Raw genomic sequence first — 23022 nt, forward strand, 5'->3', positions numbered from 1 at the left:
TGACTGGGTTATTGCATTTTGCATTGAACCTTACCTCCAATTCAATAATTTTATTCTCATTTTGGTTGGGGATTTCAAAAGATTGTCAACCTAATTTTATTTCTGGCTAAAATAAATCTCATCTAGTGATTAAATGAAGCTTGTCTCACAGGGCACAGGTCACATCCTGCAAAAACCACCAACCAGGAAAAAACATCCGCTGCTGCCAATGTTTCTGCAAAAGTGAATGAAACGATCCTGCAGAGGCAGTTAAGCAAAACGTAGTCACTCGGGTATTTACAAATCATTTTTCTCATTGTGCTGGAAATGTTAACTTGGATAAATAATTCATGCAGTGAGGCTGATGTTCAGATCACTCCTGTACCCCCATAGCACCCGTCTGCATTCAGCTTTCCTTACCCACTCAATGAACTAGGAAACTGAGGCACCGCTGTCAGAGAGCGTAGGAGATTGGAGCTGAAGAACTCCTTGATCTTTCGAGAGCCTTTTAGAAAATAATTCCTAGTTAATGGTACTTACTAGTTTCTTTCTGACATGCAAAGTTTGGATGGCACTTTGTGGTCTTGGGCGTGCTGTATAACCCTTCCTGTTCCTCCTCCCCTTTGTGTGCATCGATAACGAGCTCTTCTGGACAGAGGAGGCAATGGCAGCTGCTGGCACCTTTTGACTTAGGGAGAAGTAGAAAATGTCCTGGTGCCAGGAGGCGTCAGGGAGCAAAGGATCCCTTTGCCTCTTCCTTCTGGAGGTGATGCTGCTGGGTATTCACAGCCCTATTCTTGAAGACATGGTATAGATGGACTTGGCAGTGATGGGTTAACGGTTGGACTCGATGATCTTAAGGGTCTTTTCCAACCTTAATGATTCTATGATTCTATGATTCTATTCAGGCTGGAGAGGCGGTCCTAGGTTTTCTGATAAATCATATGTGACGCTCCTGATTTTCTCTGACACGCTTCAGTTTACGCACATCTCAACTTCAGAGTTAGGGGAAATTCTGAAGACAGATAATTTATATGCCCAAATATACCAGTGGAATTCGAAATGGACTGGAAGTAGCTGCATATTTGTGCTTACTCCAGGAAAACATTACAGAAAACCAGGAAAAGGCAAGAAAGAGGAAAGCTTTGGGCTAGTAGGTGGGATTGAACTGGGAGACACTTGCAGCCCTTGGTGGGCTGCCTTGCTCCCCTGGTGACTATGTGAAGACAACCACCACACGAGGGGACTCGGGCTGGGGACGGTCGTTCTGCACACAGGGTCAGGATGAGGCGAGAGGAGAGCGGTGAGGAACGACGCAGAGGAAGCCTTGAAATTGGCAGGGCCCTACAGGGAAAAGCCTAGAGCGCGCTGTGTCCGTGCTCGCCAGCTGAAAGCCTGTCATGTGCAAGATGCATCATCGCTTCCTCAGAGACAGCAGAAGCCCCTGTCAGCTATAAACCACCCCTCATCCTTCAGCAACAGCCTAACTCCCTCAGCATTGTGCAGAGCTGTGGTTTCAGCTCAGGACTTACGTCTCCCCAGCCGAGGGTGAAGATCCATAATGGGGTCAAGACCAATTATCTCATCCTTCAGCTGTTTGTGGAGGGCCACTGATGGGATTCAGTTGCCAGAGGAAGGGAGGGGACAGGCATATCCAAAGACTAAGTGCTCCTGGGAGGTACTCACCCTCCGCAGCAGGGTGATGCAAGTGAGCAAAGCTCCTAGCAGAATCCCCTGCAAGGTCTTGGCCAAAGGATGCCCCTCAACCTGGTGCCTGGGGCTTAGCAAAGATGTTGCAAAAGGCCTAACGTGGGTGGAAGTGAATCTGATTTGGCACTTGTGGGCACCATCATTTGGGGAACCAGTCAGCTTTTCACCGAAGCCTCTGTCACTTGCTAGGATGGCGGTGCGCAAAGCCTGCGGTGAGCTGCAAGCATGACCCGTGCAGCTGGGGCTGGCTCACAGCACTCGCGTCACCCCAGCTCCCATCGCACAGCGAGCTGGCATGAGCCAGTGAATTACAAACAGGGGCAATTAGTCAGACAGGCTGCCGTTTACTCTGCATCCCCGTTCTCTTGTATGCATCTCTTTGCCAGGCACAGCCAGGCTCATGAAGGCAAATGAAAAGGAAGATGAGACAGAGTTCCTCTGATGGATTCTTCTCCCTTTCTCCAAATGCTACCCGAGTCATTTTTCAGCCATTGGAAGGGATCATGATGACAACGTCTCCTTTAAATCACCAGTAATAATGATTTCTAGCTTGAATGGGAAACTTGTAATTGTCAGCAAGGACAGACAGATAGCAAGGAACAAACTCTGTCGAGAATTGTCCCAGTACAGGTCTCTGAAATGTCTTGCTTTCGGTGGAGTGCAGTAGTCATCAAAGCCTTTTAATGTAACTTTGTAGTTCAACTTTCCTTGCCTGACTGAGCAGGAAACTCCTAAGCACGTTAAGTGCTTCAGAGCCAGAAACAAGGCTCCTGCCTACCTGCCTACCTGCCTGCCTGCCGGCCTGCCTTTTTGTTGGCATCCAGTATTCACAGAGAGCGAAAAAGGAGCTGTTTCAACGTCTGCCAGTGGTCTTCCACGTACTTGGGGAGCTTTAATGCTGGCAGAGGTCTGTTGTTCTCCTCGGGGTATTTTCTGAGGTCCAATTTATTCCTTCAGCCATATGGTGATCAAGTATCTCTCAGCGCCTGCGGTGCTTTCAAGAGCTTGGCTTTGTTCTGTGACTGGTTCTGGCCAGCTTTGCCTAAAAAGTTCTCGACGGCTGCTCAGCTGGATGCCTGCAGATGGTGTGACAGGGGCTGGCTAATGAAGCCGCGCCGCGTAACCAGCTCCCGTGCCCAGGACGGGTACACGGCCCCGGCACTGGCCTCTGGGAGCCCACCCTGCTACCGCATTCACCGAACGTGCCTCCTCCCTGGTGACTTTCTGCCGCAGGGCTGTGTCAGTACAGAAAGACATTGATTTGTAACACCGAATATGACTTTGCTTCATCTTTCCTTGCCTCTCAGGTATTTCCAAACTTTTATCCTCAGCTCTGATTATTTCTCTAGCAGCTCCCATTTCCAAAGATGTTCGCTCTTGCTCCTGCTCTTCAGCTCAGCTGTCATTGCTGTCAGCCCATCTCCAATCTACTTGCTGTTGCTTCTAGCGGAAACACCACTTTGGAATCCCACAGCGAACAAGAACCCATTTTCCCGGCGAGGAGACCCATCCTCGCTGGCAGGGACCGCAGAACATCAGTCACGTGCCACCCAGCCGGAGGAGGAGAGGGGAGGCCTTTGCCTCTCACCCTGGGCTGCTGTCCCGCTGCGTATTTTGGGTGAAGGGCTCTGGTCACCCAGGGACAGCGTGGGACAGCGCCCAGCGGGGCAGAGGGCAGGGTCCTTGGTCATATTCCCCTCACATGCTGCCTGCCTCTGGCAAAGGGACGGCCGCAATGCAGCCTGGCTCCCAGGCAGCACAGCATCCACTCCTAAGGACCAGGGCAGGCCGTAGCTTCTCACCAGGCGGCTCTCCTGGACGTCCGAGGGCCCTGGGCTCCGCTCCTGACCCTCTCCCCCTCACAGCTTTCCTGCTGCGGGACCTGACAGCCACGTGCACGTCCATCTCACACCACAAGCGTGTCCCATCATTTGACGGGAGCTGTGTGCAGTTTTTGTCATATGACAGCTATGCTCCTGCTCAGAGGGTGAGGCAGGGCAGGAGCTAAACAGACCTGGAAAGAAGATGCGAGACAACGGCTAACAGGTCGGGCACGATGCTCTGCTGATCCAGGGGTGGTTTGTAAGGTGTAGGCTGAGCACCCTTGCTCCAGATTGTCTGTTGCTGCCCACTCTTGGAGACAGCATCCTAAATCAGTCAGTTTTTTGCTCTGATCTGGCGTTTCCTCTGGTCCACAACTGTGGCAACATCAGAGTAAATCTCTGCACCTCAGCCTCTGTGCAATATGGCCCTGCTAAATTACTAAACACTGGCAAAGTACAGTGGAAATAGAGGGCTATAATACACCACCGGGGCTTGCTGGCTCTCAGCCTGCTCCTGAAATCATTCTAGAGGTCCATTTATTCATGTGTATATATATACACTTAAGTGTGTTTGGGGGTGCGAATACGTGTGTATGGGATGGGAAACGAACAAGTGTATTGAATAATGCATGAGAGAAATGGCAGATTACAATGCTTTTTCTAAAATAACTAATAGCAGCAATAAAGCAAATGCCTGAAAGGGCTGTCATCCCATTTGTTAGGCTTGAGACAGATTTTTCAGGCCCGTACCCGAAGCTCCCTCATTGCAGCCCACAAATAAATCACTGCCTCGCCTCGTCCTCCCTCCCCACTTCTGCCTCTTCTGCCTGCTTGTGCTTTGCTGTCCTGCACCCTGTCGCTGCCTCTCCTGCTTCAGCCAGCTGGGTCCTGTGGTTACGAGCAGGATTTCTGTCCACGTCTCCGCCGTGAAAGGGGAGGTCGGATACAGCCCAGTTTTCTCATGCAGTGAGCTCGCTCTCCTGCGCTCGGTGCACCAAAAACCCACGCTCTGCTCAGAGACCTATCTACAAACATGGATCAGCAGCTAGATCTCATGCAAATGGATGGGAGTGGTCAGAAAACCAAGGTGGTGAGTTAAAACACATTGTTAGAAGAAAAAGAAAATAAATTTCTTTAACGTGCTAAAATACAGACACCCACACGGAGAGATTCTGTGGCCAGCCAGTGTAAACAGGAGAGCTGGAAAGACAAGGACCAAGCAGAGAGGGATAAAAGGCAGGTTCAAGAGGTGATTCAGACAAAACAGAAATCCCTCCAAATGTAGAAAATTCAACCTAATAAGTAGGCAGGTAAACTCTTATGCTGGTCTTACGTGTATCACCCCCCTCAGCCTGGAAGGCTGGGTCCTTTGGGAACCGCACTCCAGCACGCCGGCAAGTCTGAACGGCCCCAAAGGCCTCCGAAGCGGAGCGGGAGAGCCAGGGGCTCTCAAGCAACATGTGCAAAGCTAACGGGGCACGCCAGTAGATGGGGGGATGGGGACTGGACCAGCGTATAAACTAGGATCCCACTCATGCACATTTTATAAAAAATTAATTACTGATTAATGGACAAAGCTGCAGTCACAGAAATTTAGGAGAAAATGTGTCAGTAATGCATTAGTGTCAACAGATGGAGCCTGGGAGAGCCGGAAGAAAACGTGCTCGGGCGTGCAGATGGCACTCACATGCACATCAGTGCCCCCAGGTCTCCACATCAGGCAGGGAGATGGATGGGGAGCCCCACACAATTAGGAAAATTTAGTGACCTGTTGATAAGAGCTAACAATTTAAACGGCATTAAGGCAGAGCTTTCTGCCCAGATTGATGGAGGATTCATAGCAGCGGCCGCGCTCCCGTACTCTTTGGTCACCTGCCCTTACCGTTATTCTGCCCAACCAATCAGCCACACGTGGTCGTTCCTAGAACTCCTGGTCTAGCTTTCTCGCTAGCAAAATATCTCTTCCCCAGACAATGCCAGTTTGTTGAAGCCAAAATTATCTGTCAGAAAGGATCAATTTGATGAATCTCCTGCTGGAGGGAAAAAACTGTTCAAAAACTGTTGAAAGTCTATTTTGTCATTTTCAACAAAACCAATATTTTTTTGTTTGGAATAACTTCTAGCTTAGAAATGTAACTTAGTTCATACTACAAATGTTTTTTAAAGGTCAAATGGAAATAAACAGCTTGAAGACCCAATGTTTTGACTGGTTCAAGTTTTTCCTTCCTCAGTTAGTGATAAAAAAATTGAGACTTTTGATTCTTTCTTCCAGTTCAAAACAGCAAAATTATTTAAAGATTCTTTCAAGAATAGAAAAGACTGTTCCCATGCAGCACAAATTCCAGCTGAATTTTGTTTTAGGGCAAAGCGAAGCACAAATACGAAAGGAAGACAACCATTCAGAGGCGGTCCACTGAGAAACATGGGGTTGTAGGCTTCCTTTCGAGACCTGCCTAACCAGAAGGACCAAATCCTCCATTTCAAAATATCTGTGGCTCTGCAGAAAGAAGTTTCCCAGAAACTTCAGTTCTACTGAAGAAGGAAAACAATCAAAGCTAAACACATGCTCTCAACCAGTCTGCTAGAAGCGATGAGCCCACACGACTCATCTACACGAGGCCGGCCCATGCCTGTGCCACCCTGATCACGCATCTTGTGTGGCTCACCCGCGGGGTGTGAGCCCACAGTCCGCATCCACAGAGGGGTGGAGCGGCTTCATCCCACGGGAGGTGCCTGCAGCACAGGAGTCCATATGAATGTGGACTCACAGGAATGGGTACACGTCTCTCACACCGTATGGCCTTGGGGACCATCAGGAGTTAAGACCCTTCTCCCTGGGAATCTCTGTTTCTGTGAGAAGTGGCACATGCCTGTTTGGCAAAGTGGCGTGGACGTCAGCAGGGGACAAGCGCAACCGCATCTCCAGGACAGCGCGTGCCCTGGGAACTGGACTCTGCTTCCTCTAAGTCCTCACCTTACTGTGTGCACGTCCGTCTTTCATAGACGTGCGTATGTGTTTCATATGTGCATAAGGTTCTTTTACTATCTTCAGGTCCGGATTTTCCTCCTGCATGTTTTCCATAAGCCACAGGAGATGCAAGAGTGAGCCGTGGATAGGGAGGGCTCGGGGGAGTCGGTGTCACGATAATGTTTTCCCGGTGCCCAGGGTCAGCGCTGCCGTCCCTTTCTCATGCCCTGAACTTCTTTGTTCCGAGTAAGGCACAGGCTTCTCCCCTCCAAGGAACATTGCCTGGGAGACATCAGTTTTACGGAGCATGTTTGCCTTTTCCAAAGAGCATTGCTACGGAGACGCAGCCTCTCCAGAGGAATACGTCAAGCAGTATTGCCTGGAGAAAAAGAGTCTCTCCTATCTGTGGGGTGGGCAAGGGGCGGGGGGGACATTTCCCAAGCCCTCCTACAACCTGCAGTTTCCTCTCTGCAGCCCCCGTACCCGTACGCACGTATCCTGAACAGGCAGCTGAAAGACTGGGGGAAAAACACCTACGGCGACAGTATTTCCAAGGCTTCCAAGTTTCTGCTCAATTTACCGTGGCAGGAGGAACAAGACACACAGCCACAACCTGAGGTTAATTCCGTGCCCGTTTTGCCCGCAGCCTTCAGTGGTGGAGGCATTTTGCTTAACACAATGAAGTCTTCCTAAACATCTTTTGTTTCCTTTTTTCCCTTTCAATCAGCCCATTCTTCTGCAGGTCTGCCACACAGGCGATTACTTCTCCCCTCAAAGAAGGGAGAATTCAGCATGATCTCTGAGAGCGGAGTCCCTTTATGATGGCAAAAAGCCATATACAGAGTAGAAGATACTTTAAATATTAATGACAAGAAAACAAATGGAGATTCATTAAACAACGTCACTATCACAGCGAAGCCTTGGCTACAAAGCCCTGCAATAATTAGCTGTCAGGAGACAGAAATACAGTTGTATTAGGATTCATCCTAATCACTTATAGACCGCTTCTCCTTCAGTCATCTGCCAAGCTCAGCTTCCCAGAGCCGGGGAATGTTCTCGCTGGCCCTGAAACGCTCTTGGCGGGTGACGCCTCGCCCCGAGCAGGCTGCTGAGTCGCTCGCTCCGAGCAGGACCCGCAGCTCTCGGCGCCCGGCTCCCTGACGGGACCCTCCACCTTGGCCTCTCAGCCCTGCAGCCCAAGGACTGGCCACCCCCCTGCTGCCACCGTACCCGCTTCCTACTTTTTTGGTTGCTTTTTTCCTAGTGTATGACTTGCTAAAGGAAATACAGGACGTTTGTGCAGATCTTCCAGGGGAAGCTGTGTTCATCCCTGCAAAGCCTCTACGTCACTCCTGCGGTCTGTAAAGTTACTGCTTTGTTTTAGCTGCAGGAAGCTTTTATCACCCACAACCCTAAGTAGTAAATAACCCAGAGAAATTTCCTTCCACCTTGCCTGGAACAGAAGAAGATGCTTTACTGGCTTGGCATGTTGCTGCATCTTTCCTTTTGGGAAAATGAAAGTCTTTACCAGGCTGCTTATCCAAGCTAAAAAGGCAGTGGGAAGGAGCCTGTTTGCCTGGAGGGAGTTTGGCAGCTTAATCCACACCGAGAAGGAACTTGTTGAATGGTTGATGAGAATTCACAGGGGTACCACCAAAGCCTGTATCTTTAAAATGTCATTTTACGTGATTTTGCTATTTAGGAATTGGGTTTTTTGACATTTCAGTGGACAGCGAAGTATTTTTTGGTAACCAACAACGGAAAAAGTGCAGTGAAAGATCAAACTGCAGAGGTTCAGTTGTAGTTGTTTGAAACTCACTCCTTCACCTGGGTGAGAAAAGAAATATTTTTTGTGCCAGATTTCGGTGGGAATAATTTCATCAGAAAACAGCTGCACAGAAAATTCTGCTTTCTCTTGAAAGGTCTTCGCTAGTGGAGAAAAAATGAACTTCACTGTGATGAAAGACAAGCCATGGGCCTGTGCAAGGGAGTCACAGGCTGTGAGCTTTACAGCATGAGGTTGCTGAGGGATCCCAGGACCTCCTGCCCTTCACTACACCGGTATTTGGATCGGAATTTCTTTTCCAGATCAGCCTGGACTTTAGCCTCACATCGATCAGTACAACTGGGAGGTTGTGGCTGCAGTAGCCATTTCAGTTCACCTTCTGGCTAGTTGGTGGGAAGAAAGCACTGTGGTTCAGGGTCACCTTTCCTTTCGCTGGGGGAAGTGTTGAAGCTGAAAAAACATTGCTCCGAAGTATCCTGCCTGGGAGTCACCAGCCGCATAGCGGCAGCCAGCTGCTGTGCTCGTGGGGAGCATCTCCTGTGTGCGGGTATGTTAACCTGCCCTTCGCCAGCGCTGACGGGAGCGAACAGAAGGACTTGTTACATGGTTACGCCGGCTGATTTTCCTTCCTTCATATTTGCTGCCTTCTGCCCAAGAGCATCGTGCAAGTGCTGTGTCAGGACTGAGCTGCACATCACCTGCACGTGTCCCCTGAGTGGCCGGTATCGGTTGGTCATTTTCTGCTTCACTGATTTGCAGCAAAAAGGGCCCAGACCCTGTTGTCCACTGTGCAAAAAAACCCTTCCACATGTGCGATGGAGGTGGAGTGTCCATACCAGTGCTGGAGGATTGCATCTCCCTCCCGTGCCTCAGTTTCCCAACTTGGGAAACTTCCAGACTCCAGTCTGAGAGTGAGCCCATGGTGTGAAAACAGTAAGTGACTGGGAGCTTTGGGTCTGAACATGGCCTCAAGCTTTGGGCACGGTAAAACAGCCACCCCAGGAGAGGAGCTTTCCTTCATAAAACGTGTGTCACTTCTGTGACTACTGAGCACAAGTTTCAGCAGCCTCAATGAACAGAATGCATACACAAGATGAAAATACAGGCTACTATTTCCAAAACCAATCCAGGACTTTTGTTTTTTAAACAAGTACAGAGGTTTCACAGCTTTGCTTGCTACAAAACAACAGAGAAAGATCTTTGCCCAGTTATACTCCATTTGCTGCTGGGCTCCGCTATTTTGATAGAGAATCCAATTCATTTGTTTGCCTGAAGAGAAATTCAATAGAGAAGAGACTTGTGATCAATACCTGAGCGGGTGCTGGACCAGCACACTGCAGACAGTCTATGCTCAAAAAGAATGAGGCCCAAAGCAGTGGGACCCTGAGCTTCCAGAGAGCCAGGAAAAACAGCTTGTAGCTTGTAGCTGTAGTTATTATAGTTACTAGTTATTTATATGATCAAGGTCTGTGAGTCTATGACCCAATCGTGCCAGGTGCGGTACAAAACACAGAAGAAGGATGAAAAGATGGAAAGGCTACGCACCAAGCCCAACAGCTGGCTACGGCGAGGGGAGAACAGCGAGACAGCAATGCAGCGGAGCCGTTCAGCATGGCAGCGATTGCTCTCCGCTGATTAGTAACTGCTGTCAAGTTATTTCACCGATGCCAGGAAAAGGATTTCAGGAAAGGAGGGGTTTGGGAAGACTCTGAAGGCTCTTGGGGCACTGAACTTGACTGCCTAGAGTTCCTCTCATGTAAGCAGCAGCACGGGAGGCAGCACAAACGTGCCAGGCTAAAGAGCTACTGGATGGGTGATGGGGCATTGTGGACAGGTCTCCAGAGGGCACTGAAGTTGTCTGAAGGGAATAAGAGATGATGGTAAAGATCCCGAGGTAGGTCTTGCAGGCCTATAAAGCCAAGACAAATAACTTAGGCTTGACACAAGAGAGGAGGAGCCAGCACACAGGTGTGCAGAGACCGGGGAGAAAAGCATCCAGGACAGCGCAGCCCTGCAAAGCCAAGGCAAAACACCCGCTTCCTTCACTGCAGGCCCTCCTTATCCATGCCAAGCACGGTCTCCCCGATGAGATGAGAGACCATCCTCAGTTACAACAGAGTCAGTTGGTTCTTCCTCAGTCTAGCACAGATTAGATTGGGCTTTGCATTTGTGTACCCAGCTCTCAAATGTGTTTGCAATGAGAAAGCAACCGCAGACGCAAGCCCTTGCTTTAAAGCCAGCTGCCTCCGCTCTGAGCCTTGGACAAACAAACAGACGCCTCTGCCCGAAATTATCCCGCTGCACAATACAGCTCTAGCACCAAAAGAAGCTTGCAGGTAAGTCTGCTTGAAGAAAGGAGTTGAGATGTGATAACCTTGTTTGGAAGGGGATGGCTGAATAAACCTGGAGACCAGTTTTGCTGAAAGTCTGCAGCAAAAAACAAAAAAGGGGGCTGGAACAGAACAGGACACTCCATCTTCTTTCTGTACCCACTTTCCCACTTGCCTTTCTTATGCTGCCTTTGTTTGTCGATGATTTTATTCAACTAGAACCGAAAACCTATGGGGATGTCTGTCTTTCAGTACAAATTTATTAATACGTAAATATCTCCAGCAATTTCTTTTTAAAAATCTAAGAAAATGCTCACTCGCTCCCTCCCTCCCAAAGGCTTCAAGTTCAGTACAGACAAAAAACAGAGCACAAGAGAAAATCTATACAGTCTTCAAAGAAAACACTTTGCTGACACACAGAGCAGAAGGCAATAAATAAATAAATTCTAGGCATACATAAGCAGATTTCATAGAAATACCAGGAGCAAAATCTCAAGATGAACAAACAACCTGGCGATACTTGCGAATGCATGGCAGTGCGGTTGGTGAGCATGTGTCAGAAACTACCCTGGGGCAAGACAAGAGTTTGTGGGGTACGCGAGTGTATGGAAATATGTATTTCTGTGAGAAAATCAAGTTGCATTTATGGTGAAGTTCTTCATGTCCTAAGGTCAGTGCTTTTACAGAACTGGAATGCAGACACGTGGTTTGTAGACGTCGGAGGTCAGGAGGGATGAATCCCACTCGGGCCATCTGCGGTCCTGCCTGAAGGCCTCCTCCCTCCTCTTCTTCTGGCATCTTCACCAGAAGGCACCGGACTTGGGGGGTTCCCTACATATCCCTGCCTGTAGCAAGTCCGGGTGAGCCGGGCTACGGGAAGGCAGCACTGCCTGCGGCTTGGCCCAGAGCAGCCCCGTTACTGCTGCCCGGGATGGGAGCGCACTGGCGTGTGCAAAATCAGGAATAAGAACACACGGACATCTCACACGCCTCAGGCCGGTAACGGGAGCAGCGACTGGAGGAAGCTGCACGCTTTCTCCAAGGCTCGCCGTTTGTTATCATTCCTTTGCTTTCTCTCGCTTCCAGGAGAATTCACTCACGCTCTTCAGAAAGGGAAAGAGGGAGATGACTTGCATTAAGTCACATGGAAATTCTATCTGTGCTGCCTTTAATATTTATCTGAAACATCAGAATAGCTGAATCTATAAATTGCTTTCTGCAGCAATTTGCAAGACACTGAAAAGACTTCACAGGGGACAGGACCCTTTCCTGAGATGAGGAGGGTAAGTACGGTCTGTAGGCAAGGAGAAGCGGTGGCTCCGCTCCCCGCGCATCCCTGTATGCCCGTTTCCTTGGGCTGCATTCAGCGCTGCTGTTCGGCGGAAGCTGGAGAAGCCCAGCCGTATTGCCGTCGCAGCTGCCTGCCATCACCTTTGAACCTCCCTCTGTTAAGTATAATGCTGATTGCATTTAGAATACTTCCAAAGCAAAATCTTGGGGATTTTAGAGCACATTAAAAACTGATCTCAAGGCATGCTCCCTAAAGGAGTCTTCACAAAAACCAATAAACACACTCAAAACCAGCCTTCAGAAAATGCCCTCACTCTGACTCCACATGCACCTTCCCTACTGCTATTTTGCCGTATTACCGGACCTGGTCTGAAACGGTAAACAAGTTTCTCTGGCCACAGCATTTTACAGCTCTGTGCTTCAGTTCCTGCATTTGTGTAACTGGGTGTAAAACCACAGACACATCCACCTTCTGTCTTTCATTTCTTACTTTCCCTACCTCTAAATACTGATGATCAAGATCCTGCAGAGAGCTTTGGGCAATATTGCATGATAAATATTCACCTATTCCTTCTATTTTTCTTCCTCCTGGTTGCTGCTCTTCTCGCTAGCCATATTTGCATGAAAGTAAGTTCTTTATTGCTTATGTCCCTGACGTACTATAGCATTTAGAAGATACAAAGATTATAAAAACTGCAGGTAATAAGCCACTGGAACAGATGTCCGTAGTAATTAAAAAGGTGGGAATATTTTCCTCTGTTAAATATAGCGCAATGGACAGTACTGTTTCTAAGCAGAACCTTTCCTGCGAGCTGCTCACAGAGATGATATGCCTCCTAAGGCTGTAGTTTCTCATGGCAGTAAAACGTGGCTGGCTTTAAGGTGGCAGAGATGGATGCTCTCATTTCAGATCCCTCTGCCCCATGCCAGCTTCTCAGGAGCTCGGTAGCCATTTCTGAGCAAGCAGCTTCAGCACAGCGAGTGCTGGACGTGAGACTCTCTTTTTTTAAGCACCGTGAACGTGCTCCAGCTCCAGCTCCTACATTTTGCCTCCCTCGCCCTGCTCACCACTGGCCTCCTACTTCATCCACCCATTCTCATGGCAAGAGCCTCCGTTGCAACTCCCTGTCCATGCTCCTTCCATGTTGGCTTATTGTACCTTTTTGCCAAGCTTCAGGCTCGGAAGGCCTCAGCTGTTAAATCCTAATGCCCAAAATCAAAGGGCTTGTGATCCTGCCTGTAAAACACGCCCTTGGCCCGTAAATTGCTCAGGAAGCAGTGTGTCTTTCTGCATCTGAATACCGTGCCTAGGCAGTACAAGAACGTGTGATTAATGACGCTCTCCTCGTTTCCTTTCTCTGCTAGTGGTAAGCATATTTGAAATACCTTGATCGATATAAATTACAGGGATCAAGTCTTCATCTCCTGTCGAATCTGGTCTATAATGTGTTTCCTCTACTTTTGTTGAGCCTTTAGATGCCTGCCTTTTTCCTTCTGCTCTAATTATTTATCTCACTAACATCATTAGCTCCCAAGTATGTTTTGGATGGCATTTGTTTGTGTTGCAAGACACAGACTAAACTAGCATTGATTTTGAATGCTACTTCTTCGCTTGGAAGTAACTGTAGACAAGTTAGCCTAAAAGATACAGAATTTGACTCTGATCTTCTCTACATAGACACAGCTCTTCTGTTCTTCATTATCGGAGGTTTTGGTGGAAAGGGAATCGGCCTATGAAAGTTTTGTCCCACTTCTCCACTTGAGGCCTTTTATATGCTCTACTTTTGAGGCAAATCTGAGAGAGGCATTGGGTACAGGACTTATTAGCACTAATTGCCTCCCAGGGTAAAATCAAACATCCAGATCACTAAAATGTCCTGCTCTGTTTTCATAATAGCTATTTAATTCAATGGGCAGAAGTGCAGGGAACTTTCCCAGGGAAACGTAATACATGTAAATTGAAAATGTAATGGGATATTGGGACACATTATACCCAGCAGGTCTGCCAGATGTGATTAAACTCAGTTCCTTTACTAAAGGATAACAGTGCTCATTGCAGATCAGCAAACTAAAATCCTCAACTGTTCTTATGTTAACACTAAGCCAACCCTATGTGATGGTACTGTCCAAATCAAAATTAATTTTTCCATCTCTTGTTTCTAGTGCAGGAAGATCCAATGCAAGAGAATGTGATTGCTCTTGGTTTCCAATAATCCATCCTATTGAAAGCTTTATTTTTGTTTGCTTTTGTTTTATTCCTGATACCTGATAACCATCATCTGAAATTAGTTACACTGGCTCTACCCACTCAGAAAACATCTGGGCAAGTGCTGGATTGGAGTTACGCTGGTTCTGGACCATTGTGTAGCTAGAAAATGCTAATAAACTCTATGAAGAGAGAGGGTAATTTGTTTTACGCTTCTCCTCTGCGTCAGCTTCTTCTGAAAGCCCGAGCAAAGTCCCGATATATCACAGTTCGATATCTTGCCCCAGTGAACAATTTAGTGGCAATGCCAACTTAGGCACAAGAGCGAAACTGAAACATATCCACTGCTTAAAATGGGGCCTGGTAACCTGAAAGGTTCTTCCTCCTCAAGGATGCCAGTCTGGACCTCATCTCAGAGGTCCCTGCAAGAAGCTGTCTTGGGAAACAAATCACAGAGCAGGGATGGAGCCCAGAATACGGCAAACTCGTGTCGCAGAGGAATTGCCTTCAGAGGATGAGCAAGGCTGGTCTGGCAGAGCAGAAAGCTGCAGCCTGGGGTAGGAAACACCAGCGCTGCAACCGAGGAGCCGGGTCAGGCAGCGAGCAGCAGCGCAGGCAGAGAGCAGGAAGGAACGGGCAGGAATCCAGGCGGAGCAGAGGCAAACTGCGCACCGGGAGGCTGCTGCGGGGACAGCCTGGGAGAGCAGTTTGCCAAAGGAGGTGTTCAAATACCAGCAGAAGCACAGTATTCGTGTGGTCACTGAGCTGTCAGTGTGTAGTGCCTCCTTGGGAGAACATTCACAGTACCCCAAGGGAGTGGGGAAGGAACTGATTAGCTTTTCCTTACATCTCCCCCTGTTCCCTATTAGCTCTGGTTCAGTATTATCAAATTTTATACTACGGACACGTGTATTCAACGCTGCTGGATCCAGTCCTGCTGCTGAAACCAGTGTTTCCCACTTGGCTGCTTTTAAACCTTCCATATGCACAGCACACAAATAATAAAACCAGGAACATCACCAGAAGAATCTCAGTGCCCCTGTGGGCCAATTTCCCCCCGGGTTGTTTCTTTTGCACAGTCTGGTTAGGGTAATCAAACAATCTAGGCCTTGCTAGTGACCCAGCCTAAGCTCACCTACCAATGCTGCAGGCAGACAATACCACGTTCTCCTGAATCAGGCTGAGTCTCCTTAGTTTCTTGGCTTTATCCTCCACCTTCCAGGCTGGATGCACAGCCAGTGGCAGGGCAGCACAACATCAGTTTGGGATTCTGAACGCTTTATTTCTGTATCTTTGCGTCTTTGGCCCTGTGTATTCACCCCAGACAAGGAGCACAGAGATACAGAGGCCTTAGGAAAGGTATCAGCCTGCTTGTCCCGTTAGCATGTTAAGGGAAACAGAAGAGGAAAGGACTATGTCGCTAAGAAGATAAGAAACATTGACATCTATTTACAGCAGAAAACGCTGCACAGGTACCCAGCTTTGCAGGCTCTTACTCCTTTATAAGGAATACAGCAATATTAAAGCCTGAGTTCTTCAGCCCTGTGAAATTCTCAGGTAGCGTTAAACAAACAAGAAGCCTAAATCTCACAGCTTCTGAGGAAAGCTCTTAAATATAGCCTAAATGAGCCATCAGGGCCCATAAAGCTGGAAGCAAAAGGCAAAAGAAACCCTAAAATATCATTAAAAACAAAAATCTCATTACTCTTTCAAGGCTTGATACATATTTTCAAATTTGGGCCAGGACAGGAATAATCCTCTCCCTTTGGTGCTCTGCAGCAGGTTTGCAATTGTTTTGAAAACTGTAGCTCCAAAGGATGCCTCATCTCTCTCGATACCCTGGTTTTATGTCTGGGAAAACATAACTGAAAGTCACCTCTCAAGCCTGAGACCCCCGATTCCCCGCACCAGCCTTCCTCCCCGCAGCAGCATCTCTCCTCCCAGCACACAGCAGCTGGCGGCGTTCCTGGCACTGCTGGTTTTGGGGTGTCCCTCTTCAGGCCTCAGTGTAAAAGAGGTGCCATCTCTGTGGTTTTCTGAGCTGCGTTTCACCCTATCCAAGGTTGCTACATGTTTCAGTACCATGGGAAAAACAAAGCTCTCATCCAAACAATTACCTGCCCTGCATGGAGGAGAACATCACTGATCCACAGCCATCATTCAAGAGAGTTCTGAATTGGGCATGTATCACTCCCGAGCATATTTATGGGATGATATCTTCAATTGCAGACACTTTGGGATGGACCAGGAGAGAGCTGTTTTGCCCCCAGATATGGGGCAATTTAATAAAGGTAAGATTATCGCCTCCTATTTTACATCAAGAGACCTTTTATGTTCACAGAATGGGCAAATTCTTCTATTAACAGGTCCTGAGAAAGTCAGCCTCTCCGAACACTTTCCCTGTGGACACCAAGCAGTGTTAAGCTGCATTTTGTATCCAGTCCGGGGGAAGTGGCTGCTGAAGGGAACTTTTTGATCGAAGCAGCAATGCTGGCTCTGAAGGTGATAATAACACGTGAAATTCAGAGCCCTGCAAGGTGCCAGCCTGTCAGATAACATATTCTAGGCTGGAGAATTATTTCAGTTACAAATGTGGTAATTTGGAAAGGTTTTGCAAAAACTCCCTTGCGCTCAGGCGGGCTGGCGCTGGCACGTGTGGCAGGTGCAGCCTTGAACTTCCAGCTGCAGAAATAGGTAACATTCCCATTTCCAGGTAAAACCAAAATAGGTAACAAGGCTTTCCCCAGCTGGAACAGGTCAGGCACTGAGACAAATTCCCTGGAAACAAATTCCTTGAGACAAATTCCCTGGAAACAAGTGGCCGGTCTGTTTGACTTGGTCAAAACCTGCCACCTGCAAAGCCCGTCCAAGGACGGATGAAGCTCCAAAGGCATGAAGCTCCAAGGATGAAGCTTCAGAGGTAAGGGATGCATTAGGCTTGTGTTGGTCCACAGTGAGTTTGACAGCACCCATGGATGGGGTCAGAGGTGCCTTTTTATAAAGCATACAGTTCAAGTCATTTCTAGTATGGGCATGATGAGAAACTCTTCTCTAGTTGTCTCTATGGGAGATGGGGAACTTGTCAATGCAGTCAAATGAAGGCTGAGATGCTATTTATCTCATCCTAAATTGTCTGTGCAATCTGAAATGCCTACCAGCCTGTGAATACGAGAAACTGAGAAAATATGCCAAGAGAAGGCAACTGATCTGACCCTTTTTAACACCATTTTCCAGCTTCAGCCCAGATTTCCCAAACAGATTCCAAAAACACTATCACCCGAGGCAAGGCCGGGAAAAGAATGAAGAATCATCATGACCAAGAGGTCAGCTCATTCCTCATACCTCATGCAAGATGCAGCTGGTGAAGGCAATGACGGACAGAGCTGGGGGAACTGCAGCGTTGGTAACATGGGTATGGGCTTGGGAACTGTCGAGTATCAGACTAATGAAACTGAGCGGCTGTTAGAAGAAAACGCCGTAAGTGCATTTAAAGATGCAGCGAAAACCCATGGCAGAGCAGGACATTAGATCCAGACCTCCTGATTCTTAGCAGCTTTCAACTGGAAGCTCCAGCTGGACAACCCTGAAAGAGATTAATCCTGGAAGGTGGTCCAAAACACACTTTCAGCATGTGCCTAAAAGAAGCACAAGCTGCTCTACAAAGGCTCTGTCCTCTCCTCATCACTGCAGGATCCCAGCATCTCTCAGCAGTGTATTAAACAGTGCGATTACCATTTATCATGTGACATTTTTCCTATAGCTGGAGGGAAAAGTAGTATCTGGCAGAAAATGCCCTTTTGTTAAGTGGTACTTTTCTCCTCAATATATAGCAGCAGTGCTTGCGCTTTGAACAGTAGAGCTTACAATGGTCCTTGGCTGTTTGAGGCCAAGGGTATATTGATATTGCTTATAAGGAGGGATCTCGGGAGCAGCTGTGAGCACGGCATGTTCCCTGCTGTGTCCATCTCCTCTTCCCACGGGGGCCCGGCACAGCCCGCCGCGTGCTGGCACAGCGGCTGAGGACAGCCTGGCCGGCAGCCTCTGCCAGTTGAACTCAACCGCACAACAGCAGCGTTTGCTGCCGGGGAGCGGGTGGACACCCCGAGTGCCACATGCTCCTGACGGTGTCCCCAGCCGTGCCTCTACCCATGGCTGCAGCTGTAAACTGTGCAGCCAGCCAATCTGTGCTTGTTCCATGGGAAGCTCAGAAAAAAACACCTAAAATATATTGCCCGAGGCCATTTTTGGACCTAACGCTCAGCCCATGTTTGTGAGCATCACGCTCAGGACTGGGGCCCCACAGGCCAAGCTTGCCGGCCCAGTGGAAGCAGAGGGAGTTTTGTGGAAGCTTTTTATTTGTTGCTCACTCAAGGATGACAGCAGGCAACCAGGGAGAAGTGTGTTCAGTGTCCTAAAGCTATCGCTTTGTTACTCAAGGCAGAGAAGTTCTCAGGAGAAGGGAATAGTGACTAGAGGTGGAAGTTCACCTTCAGGCTATCTTGGTTTGTGTTCTCTTTTCAAAGGAAGGCTCCTGGGGAGAGCTAATATCCTTTATCGGACCAACAACCCTCTTTTCAGCCCTTCCTTGGACAATGGGACTGATGCTGTGCTACTGTAAAGCAGCCTCATGCAAACCAGACACCAAAAACAGCAAAGCAGCTTCCCCCCTCTGCCTTTGACTTCTTTCTAGTGTGGCTTCGAGAGCAAAAATGCCTGAACACAGAAGAAAAGAGGAAACAAGATAAACTGTATAATCCCACTTCAAAGGCTCTTTTAGCGGAGTTGCACCGGATGGGAGCAGCAGCCCGAATAGATGCATTTTAACTGTTTGCAGGGCGTGTTGCACCCTGTCTGTGTGCCTGGGCCAGGGTGGGGGGAGCGGGGCTGCAGCGTGCCCTTACTTGCAAAGTCTTTTTGTGAAGCGGCCATGCTCATTGAATTCTTTCTTCTTTTTTTGGCTGCCTGTTAATGATACAATCTTCAGTCCCCCGCCGAAAGCAGCATCCTCTCTCTGGCCAATAACCTCTACGCTGATGTGGGCCTAACCAAAAAATCCCGTGTAACCCCATAGCGGGCAGCTCTCTAGAGGGTGACTGCCAGGCTGACAGGGAAGGTGTGAGAGAGGGCAAGGCAGGGACCTGGGCCTGGAGATGACTCATGTCGACCATTGGCTTTGGTTTGATTTCCCCACTTCTCAGTTTCTTTATCTATAAAATGGGAATAGTGTTACCTTTCACTCTGGGAGATACAAGTGGAGAAAGCTAGGTAGGAATTAACAGCTTTTCCAAATATGATGTCGCTAAAAGCTTTTGAAGAGACATAGAAAAAGATTTATATTTCAGTGTCTGACAAACAGAAGAAAGGATGTGTCTGCTACAACTGTGCTTCCACCATGCTTTCGCTGAAGCTGTAAGAAAAATAAATGGTGCTTCCCAAAGATCCTGAAGAAAAAAAAATAGCCAAAGGAGGAGGCTAGGCACTACGAGCTTGATGTTCCCATGAGACTGGTCAAAGATCATCCATCAAAATGATTTTTTTGCATACAAGTGGGGCCTTTTTATGATAAAAAAAAAGTTCGCAAAATGTGAGTTGTGCCCAGGCAAAGGTTTTTTCTGAGAATGAAAAGCAATTTCTTGGCTGAAAAGTGGTGTTTTGGGGCCAAAAAGCTGTTGAATTTTTGATGAGGAATCAGTATTTCCAGTGAATAAACCGTAACACAAAAAAAAAGCAGCAAACAACAAAAAATCCCCATCAGAGCAAAGGTGTGATATAGAAAGAACAGGTGGGGAAAAAAACCAAAACCCACACAAATATCCTCAAATTCTAGATAGTTTCTTTCCACAAGGAGCTAATTTACCAGAAAGCAGCAATATAATCCAATCTGGAAAAAAGACAGGAATCCAGCCTTCACTCCCCTCTCACCCACGCTGCACGAACGAAATAACCTCTGCACTCCCACCTTCCCCTGGTGACTACAGTGATCTCTGCTTCTTTTGCAAAGCCTGCAGGCCACCTGCATCAGCAGGATATCCCCCCTTTCCACCACGTTCTCTTCACAGGGCGATAGGTGCCGGGACAAACGGCGTTCACCTTGCCTTGCCTAGCTCCGGAATCCAGATCCTCACCGCCTCGGTTTACCAACAAAGACGAGTTCTGCAGGGGAGGCGGGGGTCCGGCATTGAGCGTCAGGTCATGGTGAGAGGGACTATCACCAGCGGCTACTTTGCATCCTCCTTCATTGCTATCTTAAGCAAAGCTGTGCTGAGATCTGTCTGATGTGTCCCAGTTTTGCCTCTGTGATGCAAAGCCAAAATGGCCTAAAGTAAATTTTGCTGAGCATGATGGAAACTAATTCTCCAGCCTGGTTGATCAGGACTGCACTGACAACAACCAGCAACCATGGTACAGAAGGGGAGTTCCTAACTAATAAATGGCACCTAAATGGGTACTGGGAAGGCAGTGAAGGCTGCTTGCTATTATTTATCACTTGCATTGCAGCACCAGCTACATGTCCCTGACGGAGCACAACTCTGTGGCATCAGGCCCTGAAGCACCACAAAATACAAAGGGCATCTGGGGTGTGTTGCAGTTCAAGATTAAAACACTTAAATGCAAACGTGAGCTAGGGGCTTGGCTGAATTGCTGAACCTGAGCATCATGCCATTGGAAATGGCCTGTGTCACTCTTGACTTCCAACACTGTAGGTCTCCCCTAGGTCTTAGGTCACGACTGACAGCTTTGTGCAGATACCTCAGTCTCAAATGGCACCGTTTGGGCAACTCAGTCAAGCCCTAGGTTTTCTTTGGCTGTGGCACCAGATATGCCTCCTGACTCTTACATGTGCTCAACATATGTTTGGGTGTCCTCTTTGGGGGCTGAACCCACCTGTTCTGCCTCAGTAAGTTTCTAAAAGGTAATACAAAAGCAGATACACAAAGGTTCAATTCTTCTCATGCAGATTTGGGGATGGAGATCATCTGAATAAACATCAGACAGACAGACACACAGAGGAGTGCATTTCATCTCTTTCTAAAAATGACACCTATATTTAGACAGTTGGATCATGTTCTGTCATCCATTGCCTGAATTCAGTGACCACCAGGGAACTCAGGACAACTCGCTCATTTGGAGACATGCTGCAGATATACTCGGTCCCTGAGATGAATCCCATCCCTTGAGAATTCAGGCAGAGGGATGGAAAGGATCAAAGCCGCAATGGAATCGCGCTTGTCAGCTCAGCATAAGCAGTCTTAGCCTTCCACATTTCTCTTTATTCAGATATTCTAGCTGCCTTGGGGAAGACAAGTTTTTTTTAGAAAGGAACTGGACAAATATATCAACCCAAAAGATCTGGATTGATCCATTAAAAAGAAAAAAAAAAAGAGTCAGTTCAGTCAGTTCTCCATAAAGAAGAAGATGAAATTATGAAAGTTAAGTATTGGCCCAATCGTGATGTTCTAAGCCTTATGCTGGAGACGCTATTAATTGTAATTCAATTGCTCTAGCGCTGGGTAGCAGCCAATGCTGTAATGGATTTTAAAGACAAAGTAGCTGCTATTCTGTGTAAGCGATGCTGGCGATGCAAATTGTCCTAATGGCATAGTGGCTAACCAGGATGCTGGAAAGCTCAAAGAATGACTTTACCCTCACAGGGAGTTAAAATTAAAGAAGCTGTTTAGAAGGTAGCAGCAGTGGAAAGAAGGTGCCTCAACTGAGGCAGCTTTGAAAGGTCAGCAGTAAAGCACAGGTACTCATGAAAGAAGAAGGGAGAGGGACAGAGGAAGATTGTTTAACAGCGTGAATATCAAGGCAGAGAAGCAAAGATGCCTCTCAGTACACAGAGAATTGTCTGAACAGAGTTCTTCCAGCTCACCAGTTTTCCCGTTCAGGAAAAGAAGTGGCATAAGCATCTTCCATGGTCAACCTGCTTCTGGTGTGTCAGAGAGGGCAGGGGAGCACTGGAAGCACGGCCTCCTCTGAGCAGCCCTTACAACTCAGCTGGGGAATGGCTTGGAGGCATTGCACAGAGGGATGCATCTTCAGCCCCGTCTCCAGGTGTCCAAGGCTGGGAGAGGCCAAAGAACACCCTGAAAGTTGAACACAGTGAGAGATGGGCCAGCATTGGGGAGGAGAAACACGCAGCCAAGAGTATGGAGAAAGCATTAATCCTGTTCCACTCAAATAAAAAACATATTTGGACGTGGATAAGGCATCTAGCATTGCTTCATAGCAACCATTCTTCTATTCTTCGGAAAAGAAAGCCCTTAAAGGGCAACGATGGAACAAACTGTGCTGCAAGGGCAAGTAATATTAAATGTGAGCCAGATCGTGGCTCAAACTAGCAGTCTGTACCCATGCCTGGGAAACATTCGGCTTTAGCTAATGAGCTGTTTGCAAGACACCAGAAACAAAGGCAAACAAATGTAAACAATGGCCTCAGGCTACAGCTTGTAGCGAGACATTTTGCATCTGCACTCCCAGGCTATGAAAGATTATAAGCAGATCACTATAAACTTAAAGCATTAGTCCCAAAGTTAAGTTTTCTCTTCTCTTCATAGAGCCTGCCAGTTTAAAGCTTTTTTATGGCTTCTGTGTGATCTGTGCTTCAGTTGAGCTCTTGGAGTTTTTTCATTATTTGGGATTACTTAATAAATTCTTTGTGTGAGCAAAATTCCAACTGGAACCGAACTGTGATTCTCTGACTGCAGGGTATTGTGCTTGGTTATGAGCTGTAAAAGGAGGCACATTGAATAAATGGCTGCGATTCTGAAATTCTAAGAATGGGAAGCAGGAACTCTGGGCAGAGCAGACCTATGAGATGTGATGATTTTTTCCTCCAGGTTTTTCCAATAGCTCCATGAATAAAGCCTAGGATTAGGACACAAAAACCCTAAAGCAAATCGCTGCTCTGTCATGGGACAGAATTAAGG

General features: G+C 47.8%; 1 protein-coding gene across 1 annotated transcript in view; it reads right to left on the bottom strand.

The window, feature by feature from the left end:
* The window catches only part of LOC309599777 (acid-sensing ion channel 2), a gene marked incomplete at its 3' end in the record, with an annotated part of 505346 nt that overhangs the window by 223465 nt on the left and 258859 nt on the right, over positions 1–23022 (bottom strand). The window lies entirely within an intron of this gene.

This window comes from Platalea leucorodia, assembly GCF_965183815.1.
Source record: "Platalea leucorodia genome assembly, chromosome: 22".
NCBI lineage: Eukaryota > Metazoa > Chordata > Aves > Pelecaniformes > Threskiornithidae > Platalea > Platalea leucorodia.